Below are 9,723 nucleotides of genomic sequence, written 5' to 3' on the forward strand. Positions count from 1 at the left end.
TAGAATAGGAAAAGGGAGTCCAAAATAGCAGTGGCTAAAAGACAAAGAAAGGAAAAAGCCTGTGAAAATAAAACAAAGGAAGGGCCGAGGACTGCAGTGAGAACCTCAGGTGAAACAAACAGCCCTCCTGGCTAGTCCAGTTTACATAGGGCAGGCTCATGGGGAGGAGAAAAAACACATAAAAAGAGGAGCCAAAACTGAGCATCTCACCTCATTTGGGTCATCCTGCCCTCATGCCTCAAGGATGTATTTTCCTTTGCTTGCCAAATAAAACTGAGCTGTAATAGAGCTATAACACTGGTTGTTCCGCCATGTCAAATTTTTGCTGTGGTGAGAAAGAACCGAGGAAATTACACACTTCCCCGACAGAAACAACAGGAGTTGGCTGACAGCAGAGTCTGTAGCCAAACTGCCAGGGTGAGCATCCCAGCTCTTTACTAACTGTGGGACCTTGGGAGGAACTGAGCTTCTCTCTGCCTCTGTTTGCCTCTGTAACTAATAGTAGTTACAGAGAAGATCAGTAATTACTATTATGGGGATGATAGTAGTTAAATCCTCATAGGGTTGTCATGAGGGTTAAAGGACTTAAGACTGGGTCTGACATATAGCACAGTGGAAGTGTTTAATCGGTTTTCTTTAAGATGCTGCAAGTTCTTCTTATAACGATGGGGTTCTACACCCACCCCACCCAAGCGCACAGCAAGTATGCCCGAGGGCCCTCATCAGAAAATGGATGGTGGCTCACTGGTAAGGAATCTACCTGCCAATGCAGGAGACACAGGTTTGATCCCTGACTAGTAAGATCCCACATGCCTCGGGGCAACTAAGCCCCTGCGCCACAACTACTGAGCCCATGCATGAAACTGCTGAAGCCTGCATGCCTGGAGTCTGTGCTCTGCAATAAGAAAAGCCACCACAGTGAGAACCCCGTGCACCACCACTAGCGAGTAGCCCCCACTCACCACAGCCAGAGAAAGCTGGTGTATAGCAACGAAGACCCAGCACGGCCAAAACTAAATAAATAATTTTTAAAAAAATTTATAAAAGAGAAGAAAATGGATGAACTATGTTGGCCCTAAGAGTTACTTGTGGAATTTCCCTGCCAGGCCACTTCCCTGGACATTCTGAGTTGGAACCACAACCCAGGGGTTGATGAAAAATATGTTGCCTGCCATATTAGTGAACAAAGCGTGCTGCAGCTACCAAGCCATCACATGACAGCCAACCGGACAGTGACCCCAGAGGAAACTCAGGATGGAAACCCATAGGACAGGATAGAAACTCAGGGCAGATGCCTGCCAACCCAGCCGTCAGCTGCTGCCGCCACCCCCAGTGGTGCAGTCTGAGGAGACTCAGGAAGAGAAAGCACTGGACACTGGGCCCAGAGAGCTAAGGCGCTAGCAAGGGAGTGAGTTCCGTGGCTCTTGCATCTTCCCACGCATAGGAAAGTGCTAAATTCCTTAACTTCAGTTTTCTTCGAAGTGACGTGAAGTGAAGTCGCTCATTTGTGTCTGGCTCTTTGCGACCCCGTGGACTGTAGCCTACCAGGCTGCTCCATCCATGAGGTTCTCCAGGCAAGAATACTGGGGTTTCCCTGGTGGTCCAGTGGTTAAGAGTCCACCTACCAGGAAACACAGATTTGGTTCCTGGTCTGGGAAGATTCCATGTGCTGTGGGGCAACTACGCTCATTCACCAGGACTCGTGAAGCCTGGGCACCTAGAGCCCATGCTCCGTAACAAGAGAAGCACCAAACCGAGAGGCCCGCACACCGCAAGGAATAGTAGTCCCTACTGGCCTCAACAAGAGAAAAGCCTGTGCATAGCAGTGAAGAGCCTGTGTACCACATCAAATAGACCCCATGCAGGAGAAAAAAAAAGGCGTTTTTTTTTTTTTTTTTTAAGTGCTGGGTACCTGGTTTTTGTTGCAAAAGCTCCTATATATTCTGGCTTCTTCTTTACCTCTTCAGAGCGTTCCCTCAGCACCATCTGAGAGTTCTGTCTCCTGGGCTTGAAGTCCTCAGAATGTCCAACAAATAAGACAGAATCGTCAGCTTTTAGGAGGCTTCCCCGGTGGCTCATTAGTAAAGAATCTGCCTGCAATGCAGGAGCCACAGGAGATGTGGGTTTGAGTCCTGGGTTGGGAAGAACCCCTGGAGGAGGGCAGGGCAACCCATTCCAGTGTTCTAGCCTGAGAATCCCATGCACAGAGGAGCCTGGTGGGCTACAGTTGATAAGGTCACAAAGAGACAGACATGACTGAAGTGATTTAGCATACGCAGATGTCAGCTTTTAGCTTGTGCATCTTTTTTCAGTCAACATAGGCCACACAGAAGTATGTTCCCAGTAGAAAAACCATTGCTTTCGTTCAACCCCCTTAATCTGACTGAAAACAATCAATTCAATCAAGACAAGGTGAAGTTGGCAGCAAAGCCCAAACAGGAAAGTGAGGAGCTGTTTCCTTTCACTCCCTTTGTTGGAATCATGCCCCAGCAGTCCTCACAGCAAATGGGACCCTAAAAATGGTGGGGCTTTGGGGGAGAGTGCCAGAAACCACAGAGGATCCTGGGAAATCAGAAAGGATGCTGGGAAATCAGGGAGGATGCTGGGAAACCACCTGAGGACAGAGGTGGTTCTATCCTTCTATCCTTCCCATGGCCTCTCTACCTGGCTGCCTCTCCCAGTTCAGAGCACACTCTTTGGCCCTCTTCTGCAGTGCATACCTCTCCAGGCTCTTAGGAAGCAGAAGTGTCTGCTTGTAGACAGAACAAGGCTCGATTCAGCATCCTTTCAGTGGCTAAAGGATGGAAGGGAGATATCAAGGGGTTGGAGAGTCTTTGATGATACAGACTTTCCTTGACTTACAATGAAGTTACCTCATGATATCATAAATTGAAAATACCCTAAGTACAAAATACATTTAATGAACCTAATCTATCAATACCATGGCGGATTCTAGTGCACCTTGAAGGAAAAGTGACAGTGTTAGTTGCTCAGTCATGTCTGAGTCTTTGTGACCCCATGGACTATAGCCCACCACGCTCCTCTGTCCATGGGATTCTCCAGGCAAGAATACTGGAATGGGTCACCATACCCTTCTCCAAGGGATCTTTCTGACCCAGGGCTTGAACCCCGGTCTCTTGCATTGCAGGCAGATTCTTTACTGTCTGAGCCACCACAGTAGTGCTCCTTGAACATACTGTAAACATATTAGCCTACAGTTGGGCAAAATCAGCTAACACACAGCCTGTTTTATAATAAAGTGTTGAATATCTCATGTAATTTATTGAGAACTATACTGAAAGTGAACTTCTCGTCCGGGTCCAGAAGAGTTCTAAGTGTATCTGTTGTTTATCATTGTGATCCTGTGGCTAACCAGGGCTGTGGTTGCCCTGCCCCAAATCACAGGAGAATATCAGACATATGGCTAGCCTGGGAAAGGTAAAAATTCCAAGTATGGTTTCTACTGAATTTGTATTGCTTTCACCTCGTCATAACATCAAAAACTCCTAAGTGGAAACATATCTGCCAGAGACTGTATTTGTGGGCATGGCTGGAGACCTTGACCAGGAGGGGAGGCAAGGCCAATAGCCTGTTCATCTCTCAATCCAATTGTTTGATTCAGGAAGAATCAGACATTTTAAAGAAGGTTCTAGATGCAATGCTAAGTTTGAAGCATGAGTCAGCATTCACCAGGTTGGGTGAGAGGGGTGGTAAATGTGTAAAAGTGTGAAGCAGCTTCTAGGCATTTTAGGGAACGTGAAGTAGTAAAAGTTACGGTGTTAGTTCTGCTGATCAGCTATGTGACATCACAGAAAGAAGTGCCAGAGAGGCCAAGGCAAGAGGCAGGGAGAATGGAGAGGAGCCGATGACATCATTAACATTTTTTTCCCACTTTGCTGCATAGAGTTATTTATATTATCATTTATAGTCATCACATGGTATTTCAGAATGTTTTGGCTTATTCGGTGATAATAATAATAATAATAATAATAATAATAACAGGCAATATTCACCACAGTCTCACTAGGACTGGGTGTTATTTTGTCCAAAAAAGATTTGGTACCTAGGGTGTTTATAGACAGCTGCTTCCTCCCAACGTCCACATTCCCAACACAGTCCCTGAATGAAGGGGAAAACTCTTGAAAGGTGGATGAAGTGTTACGCTGTGGAGAGGACAGGACCCATACAGACTGGTAAAGTCAGCCAGAGTCATGGGGGTTTCGCCTTTAGGCTGGAAACGTTACTCTCTTTCCATCGTCTAATATAAAAATGTTTCCTTGAGGCAATAATGGGATTTCAAGAGCAAGAGGTACAGGCAGAGAACATATAACCTTGAGTAAAAATGTGTAAGTGAAAAAAGAAAGGTGGATGGACAGAGGTCACATTCTCCCCATAACATCTCACTTATAGTAAATATTCCCCACCATTTAACGTCACCAACCTCACTCCCGCTACCCAAGCCTCCTCTTGCATCCACCTCATTGTTTGTGATTGTTTCTGCTTCTGTCTAGTGGTCAGACTGTGAATCTAGACCTAAAGGCAGGGGCATTTTCCCATCTGGTTTCTGGGAGTAAACAGGGACACACAGTGTGTGGCTCAAGGGACCCCAGAAGGTTCTGTGGACTGGTCTGAGCACCTCGCCTCCGTTCCCCACCACCACCGAGGAGGCTGGTTGCTAACTCTCATGGAATAGTCATCCTGAGGAAGAAGAATCACCTGCATTCAATTTTATTGGGGAGCAGGATGGGTAGGAGGGAGGCAGAACTGCTTTAAGGTGGGTTGTGGCAGGTTCTTGGGAGCACAGAGTACTGGGGAGAAAGTGGACGCAGGTTCACGCCCTCTGTTTCTCTTTTCTCACCCCCAGTGCCTGGCCCAGAGGAGAATGGGCACAGGGGCTCCAAGAAACCCTGCAGTGTGACTGACCCACATGGGTCTTGCAGCCACCTGATGGGACTCCGGACTGTGTATTAAGACAATAAGCAGACACACTCCCAGCAGAGCCCTGTGGCAGTGGGGAGGGCTTGATCTGCATTTGGAGACAAACTGTTTATCTTTGTCTCTGCCTTAGAAGGAGGGAAAAGGAACTACATTACCAACAGTAGGAAGCAGGGACACAAGCCTGCAAAAGGAAGGCTTTGCAAGTGCCCGGTGGTCCCCTACAGAGGACTGTCAGTTCTGATGGCCAGGGGGCGGTGGAGGTGTTTGATGGCAAATAAAGAATCTAGGAGGAAGTTTCCCTGGTGGCTCAGACGGTAAAGAATCTGCCTGCAAAGTGGGAGAGCTGGGTGTGGTCCCTAGGTTGGAAAGATCCGCTGGAGAAGGGAATGGCTAACCACCCCAGTAATCTTGCCTGGAGAGTCCCAAGGACAGAAGAACCTGGTGGGCTGCAGTCCACGGGCTCCCAAAGAGTTGGACATGACTGAGTGACTAACACTTTCACTTTTTTCACTTTGAGGTGTACCTGAAGGACCCCAGGGTCTGTGCACAAGGGCAGAAGCTTTAGACTGGGCTGTTTCCTGACTGGGGATGAGGGGCAGGCCAGGGAGCTGGGGAGCAAGTGGCGAGGGGGGGACCCCAGGAGGCTGACTCCGTGCCCTGAGCCTGTCAGCCCTGTGCCATCACAAGGTGGTAGAGAAAAGTAGCAGAAGCCTGCGTTCCTTTGCTCTCACAGTCCCAACTTTAGAAAGTTAGTCCCTGGAGATGTCCCCACAGTGAACCATGGATGTGTACTGTAAAGGTGAAACCAGGAAGCTTCCTGTCCATCCAAGAGGGCAGGGCTAACTCTCTGTGGGATGTCAGGAAACTTTACAAGAAGGAGACAAAACTGCCGGCTGAGAACAGAGCAAGTTCTAGCACGGTATGCTCAATTTATAGTAGTAGTTGAAAAAGCTTGGAAGGATTTACACCAAGGTATTATTAACACCAGTGAGGTGTGAATTAGGGGAGGACTTTCATTCTGATTTTAGTTTATATACTTCTGTCTTGTTTGAACATTTTACACCAAGCTTTAGCTTTTTAATTCTTGAGGCTATCTGTTTATTTCTTTTTAAAGTATATGTAAAAATTAATTTTTATTGGCATACAGTTGTCTTTTTTAAAAGTTAATTTTTGATTGGAGTATAGTTGCTTTTTTCTTTTTTAAGATTTATTTAGTTATTTAATATTTTGGCCGCGATGGGCCTTCATTGTTGCTCTTGGGCTTTCTCTAGTTGCGGTGAGCAGGGGCTACTCTCTCATGGAGCACAGGCTCTGGCGTGCGAGGGCTCAATAGTTGTATCTCTTGCATTGCAAGGTGGATTCTTAATCACTGGACCAGAGTGGAAGCCCTTTATCGTTACTTTTTTGGGGGAGGCCACTCTGCAAATTTTAAATTCCCTGACCAGGGATGGAACCCATTCCCCTTGCATTAGAATCACGGAGCTTTAACCACTTCCAGGGAAGCCCCTACAGCAAACATTTTTAAAAAGTCAATTTAGGGAATTTCCTGGTGGTCCAGTAGTTAGGACTCCACGCTTTCACTGCTGAGGGCCCGGGTTCAATCTGATGGGGGAACTAAGATCCCATAAGCCACATGGCTTGGCCTCAATATAGCATTTAAAAGTTGCTAAAGACAAATTTCTGCCTTCAGTTCTGTGAACAAGTCATTACAACAAAGGCACAGAGCACCTGCCTGCTTCCCCCTTTATTCTGTGCACATTCTCTAAGGTTGGGAGCGTGAGGGGGTGGGGAGCATGAGGGCATGAGGGGCCTGGGAGGTGAACTGCTCTGCACTCTGCCGTGTTTCTTGGCACATAATTTAGCCCTTCTGAGCCTCACTGCATTCACCTATAATGCAAGCTCAGAGCTACCTCTGATGCTCTGAGGCCCCAGGGAAGTAGAAGTTGCAGCAGTCCAACTCCACGGCCAGGGCAGCGTGGGTTCCGAGCTAGACCCAGGCTCAAGGTAGGGGAAAGAGGCAGGAAGGAGACAAGGAAACGGGTGAAGACGAGCTCTCATTTCTTCTGGACTCAGGCTGTGGATACAGGAGGTCTTCATGTCACTTGGGTCCAGGGGTTCCCGCCCTGATGCTGACCCCACCTTCTCCAAGGTCAGGTCTTTCCGGGCCTCTCCAGGCATCTCCAGCTAAACAGACCTGGGCTGTCTGGGCTGCACCTAGCTCCCCTGAGACCGTGTAGCTCACACCTTTGGACTGGGAGATGAAAAGTTCCCCATCATCAGCAAGAAGTGAGAATTTTGGAGAGATGAAGAAATGCAGTGTGTGTCTGTGTGTGTGTGTCTGTGTGTGTGTGTGTGTCTGTGTGTGCGTGTGTGTGTCTGTGTGTGCGTCCAATGCCAGGTGTCCCAAATTGGGCAGCAGAACTTGAGAGGCAAAGGGAGACAGGTGATTTGGGGACCCACCCCGGCAAGCCCAGCCTCGGGAGTCTGAGATCACACGTTCTGAACCCCTGCCGCCAGGGCTTTAGAAGTTCCCTGGAAGCTGCCGGTGACTGCCTCCTGACCCACCGGGCGCTTGAGGGACTCCTCAGATATCTGTCGCATGAGTGAGCCAGGAAGGAAATAGAGAGAGATGCCCTTTTCATTCACGCCCTGCCCCGGGCCACCGCTGCTCAGCAGCAAACTAGGCCACCGGCCTGACCCAGTTTCCCCGGGTGCCAGCCGAGCCCGAGGAGCCCTGGATGAGGCCGGAGCAGGCGTCCAGGGTGACTCCCAGGCGCCGCCCCGCGGCCCCGCGGCCCTCCTCTGCAGTTCCTTGGATCGGTCTGACTTTGGCCTCGGCCACGACTCTTGTGACTCATCTCCGGGAGGAGAGGGAAGAAAGGGGCCTTTGTGGTCCCCGCGCTGGCCCGAGGCTGGCGCGTCCTGGGGCAGCACCGCCCCCCGGTGGCCGCGGCGCCCCGGGGTGCTGGCCCAGCTCCGGCCCTGCTGGCCTTGCGACCCGGCCCGTCCAGTGATCCGGAGCCGGTCCGCCCCGGTATAGAGGGAGGGGCTGCGTTTTGGGTGAAGCCTCTACAAAGGGTGGAATTGTTCGTTCAGCCGGGGAGAAGGCAAGCTCGGCCTTCAGGAACCCCTCCCCGGGGAGCCCTTTCACAGCGGGGGCCACGGCCCTTCTCGAGTGAAAGCCTGTCTTGGCTTCCTGCTTTCCGCATCCCAGAGATCACGTGTCTGCTGTATTTTAAAAATAGACGCGAACATCTGCCGTTTCCCTTTTGTGAGTGGTCTATTCATATCTCTTGTCCATTTTTTTTCCCATTTTCTATTTTTTTCTCTCACTGATTTTTAGAAATTTTCCTTCATGTTGAGTCTGTCATGTGCTGCAAATATTTTCCTGAGCTTAGAATTTACCTCGATTTTGGTTTTGGTGATTTTTAACACATACACCCGTTACATGTTTATGTTCTCTGACTTTTTGATGTTTTGCTTTATTCTCGCCCCGTTGCCTTCTGCTTATAGGATTGTTTCCATCTGAGTTTCAAAGGGTTCCCTAATTTTCTTCTAGATCTCAATTTTTTTTTTTCCTTCTCCTTCCCACCCTCCTCCCCCACCCCTCCTCCTCCACCCCTCCTCCTCCTCCTTTTAAATCCTGGAATTTAGCTTTTAGATCCTGGAATTTCTTTTGATATAAAGTGTGAAGAAAAGGGGCTTCCCAGGTGGTGATAGTGGTAAAGAACTTGCCTGCCAATGCAGGAGTCAGATCCCTGGGTTGCCAAGATGCCCTGGAGGAGGGCGTGGCAACTGACTCCAGTATTCTTGCCTGGAGAATCTCATGGACAGAGGAGCCTGGCAGGTTATGGTCCATAGAGTCAAAAAGAATTGGACAGTACTGAAGCTACTTAATAACCATGTGGAGTAAAGATGTAAACTTATTTTTTCCCCCCAAATAATTAGCTAACTTCCAAAATACCATTATTCAGCCTTTCTCCTTTAGCAGAGTATTTCCTCACTGATTTGAAATACCACCTCAATTATAAACTAAATGCTTGGGCTTGTTTCTGGCTGAGAAGAAACAAGTCAAATGGAATAGTCTTCTTCAAAAAAAAAGAAGTCAAAGGGAATAGACTTCTTTAAAAAAAAAAGTATTAGACCACTGCTCATGAATTTAGGACATATTCACATTCTTTAAGTTCCAGCTAAAAATGCAGTCTTGAGTGAGACATCTGTGAATGAAAACTGGATGGGAAAGATTTCATTTAAAAGGATTAGACCGTTCTGGGGAACTCCCTGGTGGTCCAGTGGTTAGGACTCTGTGCTTTCACCGCCAAGGGTGCACCCAAATTTAAAAAACAAAAGTATAGTGCTCGCTTCGGCAGCACATATACTAAAATTGGAACGATACAGAGAAGATTAGCATGGCCCCTGCGCAAGGATGACACGCAAATTCGTGAAGCGTTCCATATTTTTAGTGTGGAGATTCCTTAAAAAATTGCAAATAGACCTACCTTATGACCCAGCAATCCCACTTCTGGGCATACACACCGAGGAAACCAGAATTGAAAGAGACACATGTACCCCAATGTTCATCGCAGCACTGTTTATAATAGCCAGGACATGGAAACAACCTAGATGTCCATCAGCAGATGAATGGATAAGAAAGCTGTGGTACATATACACAATGGAGTATTACTCAGCCGTTAAAAAGAATTCATTTGAATCAGTTCTGATGAGATGGATGAAACTGGAGCCGATTATACAGAGTGAAGTAAGCCAGAAAGAAAAACACCAATA

General features: G+C 48.1%; 1 non-coding gene across 1 annotated transcript; it reads left to right on the forward strand.

Moving 5' to 3' along the window:
- The first annotated feature begins 9,292 nt into the window (after positions 1-9,292).
- On the forward strand, positions 9,293-9,399 carry LOC138415626 (U6 spliceosomal RNA). Its single transcript, XR_011247370.1, has one exon. It is a non-coding gene; the product is annotated as a U6 spliceosomal RNA (small nuclear RNA).
- The last annotated feature ends 324 nt before the right edge of the window (positions 9,400-9,723 follow it).

The sequence above is a fragment of the Ovis canadensis genome, chromosome 11 (genome assembly GCF_042477335.2).
Source record: "Ovis canadensis isolate MfBH-ARS-UI-01 breed Bighorn chromosome 11, ARS-UI_OviCan_v2, whole genome shotgun sequence".
Classification (NCBI taxonomy): domain Eukaryota; kingdom Metazoa; phylum Chordata; class Mammalia; order Artiodactyla; family Bovidae; genus Ovis; species Ovis canadensis.